Here is a 5,245-nt window from a genome sequence, read left to right as displayed (position 1 = left end):
GCACAAGGAAGCACAGCGTGCGCGGGCGCGTGAGATTTGACCTATTAAATTACAGTATATATTTAATATTCTATATTATTATTATTATTATTATTATTATTATTATTATCAGTTTTAGAGTGCCTCATTTCCAAAGCTTAAAAAAAGAACCAATACAAGAACTTTTTTTTTTTTTTTTTTTTTTTTTTTTTTTCGATTTCACATTCTATCAAAGTCCCTTTAAGGCAAGTCATTTCACTCGGCGGCCATCTTTGAAACGCCTATCGGGCATTCAAGTGCAGCTCCTATCTCTTTGAATGGGGAAACATCAAATTCTCCAAAGCTGTTTGCCAAGCTTTCGATTAAATGTCATATTTGAAGTCACCAATGAAATCTGACATCAACTGTCTCATAAATTTTGTTTCTAAACGCTCGAATCATTACAAAAAACGATATTTTTCAGGCTGGATCAAGTTTGAGCGCATTGTGCCTCATTTCGGAGGTGCGCGTCTGACTGTTTCTATAGAAACCGGAGCTTCTAATGGCCGCTGCAGTGACGCGATGACTTTACCAATCGGCAATTGGCTCTTATTTAGAAGGCGGGACTTATTCCGCCATACCAGTGACGCGTCTTGTGTTACTACTATGGAGCATATTAGTCTATCTATATTGAAATGCGTAAAATAGGTTAAAACGTGTATGTACAGTTAGCCGATAAGATTAATCGAATATAAATTGATTTCCTATTTTCTAACCTATAAAACCAAGAATTACATTCCCAAATACCAAGGAGACATCTATACCATAGCCATTTATATCAATGCACCAATGTATAATTGTATAAGAAATGTATTTATAAGCAGTTTTGGGGGTAACGCATTACAAGAAACTTGAGTTACGTAATCAGATTACTTTTTCAAGTAACTAGTAAAGTAACGCATTTACTTTTTCAATTTACAACAAAATATCTAAGTTACTTTTTCAAATAAGTAATGCAAGTTACTTTTTCACATTTATTGAGTGACAGATCTCCCATGTTGAGAGAAATAAAGTGTGCGCTGTGTGAGCATGATGGTTATTGTAGTTTTAGACAATGTAAACATGCATTTACTCATCTCACTTGCACGAAAACATTCAGTATTCCTCAAAATTAACAAAAACAGTGTAATGCAATCTCAGAATGTTTGCAAACCTGTAATAATAAACTATATTAAATTACACAAATATACTTTATGTATTTAATCTAAATTATTAACCAATGTCTTTGCTGCTGACCTTCAATATACTTAATTCAAACACACTAATAAGCAAAAAATACTTTAGATTAGATTTAGAAATAAGAACTAGAACTTCCTTCTTCTGTATCCTATTCTTCTTTAATCCAGAATGGCAACAGAGCTGAAAGGTTTGTTTGAGCTGCGCCCTCTACTGTACAGGTGTAAGTATGCATTTCCTTCAGCCTGAGGTTTATTCATTTCACTTTTGGTGTGAAAGGCCCTTTTTGCCAAAAATATAACTTTTTTGTTGTTATAAAAAACAAACAAGCAAGCCCAGCCCCGGTGAGAAAAAGTAACGCAAAAGTAATGCAACGCATTGCTTTTCATAAAAAGTAACGGAGTAACGCAATATTGTAATGCATTTACTTTCCCCAACACTGTTTATAAGTGACCTAAAACGATTTCATTCACATCCCTGCTTTATGCATCAGCTTTACCTGTACTAATGTTGAAGCATTACGTCATCGACCTACTTTATCACATACTCAGAAACAAATGTATAGTATAATGCAATGTAAGTCGCTTTGGTTAAAAGCGTCTGCCAAATGCATAAATGTAAATGTTTATCACTTTATATAAATATATACAGGTTTGTGCGTTTTAAATATTTTGCTCATCCTCCTGTCAGACGTTTTTGCTCTGTTTGGACGCTCACTACCACGTGATGGCAGCATTGCATTGCTTATATTTTTTTCTAGCCCTTTCCACGTTTATTAGTATGCCATGTTAACCAAAATAAAAGTAATGTGAGTGAAAATGTTCACATTATTTAGATCATGTCCAAATAAACAGTATACTGCTAATATACACAATAATATGTGTAAAATATTTTGTAACATTGCCATTTTTTATTTATTTTTTAAATAAATTAAATTTTATTTTTTTTTAAATAAAAACAGTCAACACGTCAATCTTCAGTACCATTTTACTGGTTCTTTCACAACCCGTTAGACTTTTAATATGATTTTATTAAAGGCCTCTGGGTACGTAACAGACTCCGCCTAACGGTCGCCTGAAAAACAGTCAACTGATCCGCGGTCTGCCTGAATGTTTATATCAAACTGACGTGATTACGCGTTCCATCTCAAAGAGCTGATTCCAGACCTGCTCTCGTGTGTTTTTTTATTTTTAGCCCAGTCGAACGCCGATCCCTCGAGCGCGGCAGACATAACTAAACGAGAGGAAGGCAGAGGAAGGAAGACAGACGTGCGAGCGAAGGCTGGCAATAGTATCGCGCTTAATGGCTTTTATATTACAACAAAACGCGTTTATGGTTCACACTTAGAGCGTTTCCTGCGTATGTAGGATTGATATACGTCAGAATACGTCTGAGAAGTTTTAACCCGTTTACTGATGGACTGACAGACGGATTCTCCTCAGACGACGCAATTCACATTTCACTTCATTCTCTCAAGTAAAAGCCCGTGTTTTCCGTCAGGAGGACTTCAGACAGTTAAGGTTGGTGATAATGTTTTATAATTCTGGATTTCCATACGAATAACCCGTAAACTGCTCTCCCGGCTGTGTCTTAAAACCTAGTGAGCTGCCTATCTAGAAAACATATTTGAGCATCATCAGCGCGTGCAGCCTTTTTGGGCGGGAATCACTGACTTATGCAGTATATTTGAGCAATATAGACTCTCAAAATACTGTCAGCTGTCAACCTAGATTGTATTTTGGTCATGAACAGCACGTGCACCATTACTATACAAATATACAATGGAAAAACATAGTAGTACCAGTGTTTTGGACACGTCCACTACCATGGTATTCTTTATATTCTACCTAGAATGCAGCCCTAGTTAGGCAGCCAACTAGATTTTGACGCATTTTGCAGATCTTTTTGATGGACATATGCATGCATGGATGATCCTCCATCATTTAGATGGGATTTTCAGTGCATTTTATATCTGAATGTCTTCAAACATGTTGTTTTCAGTGTTTTGATTGCAGTGAGCGTGTATGTTATGTAATAGCTAACGTGACATGCTCAGGCTGTTTGTGTAGTTAACATAAACAATAATATTTATCTGTTATTCAGATGTCCTTTATAAATATTTACAAGGGTCAACCAGAGTTTAAAAATACCATTGTTATGAAAGTGCAATCATAATAAACGAATATGGAGTCTTTTTCAAAACCATGTATCACATTTTTTGGACAATATCATAATAATAATTACATGGCATCATTTTGAACATCAAATGACATGCGATTATGATAATCAAATCATGATGTATATCAAAGTACCATGTTATTATCATCTTCATCCAACGAGAAATCATAGTACTACTTTATTACCGAATGTATTTATTTATAAAGGACCGTTTTAAACATATATTATCATGTTGGCATGAAATGTATTGGTTTATTTACCCAATATTTACCTTGTTCCACTGTGGTTTTCAATGTGATATGTGGTCTAATTAGCATAGAAGTAGCCTTATTAATGGATAACAACATATTACAGTACTGAATTACAATGTAATAACAATAATTATGTGTCATTAGAAGCAGCCTCGCAAAATAATAAAAAATTAATTAGTGTTCAGTAACATGAACCATTTAATTTGACCACAAAACTTATTCTCATTTACACAGTTTCATTTTAGATCAGACGAGAACGGATACACGACCGCATCTCTTTTGTGTGTATCTCTGACCTTTGCGTAAAGGTTCATGTTTCCACTTTCCCCTTTAGAGGCAGATTGGTGTTCAGAAACCCGAGCGCTCACTTCCACATAGCTTTCTGTGCCACAATGGTGAAGTGAGCTTGTGAAATGCGGGGTGTATGTTGTATTTATTTAGCTGTAACATCTGCTATCTAAACATGTCACCCTAAACCTGTTATAAATATTTTTAGCGTGTGGTACACCAAACGCTACTTTCCGACTCTGATATAGATCTGTGTTCAGGATCCAAAAATGTTTGTCTCATTGTCGCCGCATTATTCATCAGCAATTTCCCAACAGATCGATTGCTTTGTAGGAAAGTGTGCATGTGTACAAGTCAAACAAAACATTACGAGAGACAGTGATCGTGATTTGCATGTCAAATAGAGTTTCCATTCCTGTGTTGTTGTGCGTTATTGACGCTGCTGGTGTGTTTGTCGCCTTATTTTGCATAGTGTTAGCAGCTGAGGACAGAATCCTAAGCGTTGTCCAACTATTTCTGGATGTAATTGCATATATTTTATACTGGAAGCTAGAAGAGCTAGTTCCTGACAAACTAAGGTTAATTGTTGGACTTCAAGAAACGTACAATGCGACCAGTGTAGTCTGATTCAAAACAAATGACTCTTGTGATTAGTGATGCACCGATCTTGATTTTTCTTGGCTGATTCCGATTCTGATTCAGCTACGGTTCTTTGGCTTTGTTTAAGAAAATATATTTGTTGTTTATTTGCTCTATAACAGGCCAAACAAACAACCACTGCATTTTAATCACGACTCAAGCAAAGATGCTACACATGTAGCATGAGCAGTTGATTTTGATTTATTATATTGCATAATTTCCAAATTTATAGCACAAACAGAATGGTCTGACTATCTTTGTGAAATTATGCTACACAAAACATAATCTAAAAAATGCTGGGTTAAAAATAACCCAAGTTGGGTTAAATATGGACAAACCCAGTGAATGGGTTGTTTTAACCCAGCGGTTGGGTTAAATGTTTGACCCAACCTGCTGAGTAGTTTTATTTAACCCAGCTATTGTTTAAAAATGACTATAATGCTCACTTAAAATGAACCCAAAATAGGTTGTAAATTAACATTTATTAATAAGTTTTATAAATAATAAACATTTCTAAACTCTAAAAAATGCTGGGTTAAAACAACCCATGTTGAGTTGAAAATGGACAAACCCAGCGATTGGGTTGTTTTAACCCAGCAGTTGGTTTAAAATGTTTGATCAGCCTGCTGGGTAGTTTTATTGAACTCAGCTATTAAAATTACTATATGGCTGGTTTAAAATCAACCAAAAATATA

General features: G+C 35.2%; 1 protein-coding gene across 2 annotated transcripts in view; it reads left to right on the top strand.

The window, feature by feature from the left end:
* The first annotated feature begins 2,343 nt into the window (after positions 1 to 2,343).
* osbpl8 (oxysterol binding protein-like 8) overlaps positions 2,344 to 5,245 on the top strand; it is an 81,923-nt gene continuing 79,021 nt past the window's right edge. Inside the window, exon 1 of one of the 2 annotated variants that reach the window (XM_048154720.1) lies at positions 2,344 to 2,714. The gene's annotated coding sequence lies outside the window, so the exon portion shown is untranslated. The remainder of the gene's footprint in view (positions 2,715 to 5,245) is intronic. The other variant, XM_048154722.1, reaches the window with a different exon arrangement.

This window comes from Megalobrama amblycephala, linkage group LG14, assembly GCF_018812025.1.
Source record: "Megalobrama amblycephala isolate DHTTF-2021 linkage group LG14, ASM1881202v1, whole genome shotgun sequence".
Lineage (NCBI taxonomy): Eukaryota > Metazoa > Chordata > Actinopteri > Cypriniformes > Xenocyprididae > Megalobrama > Megalobrama amblycephala.
The sequence above is the reverse complement of the archived record's forward strand: the minus strand, read 5'-3'. Positions and strand labels throughout refer to the sequence as shown.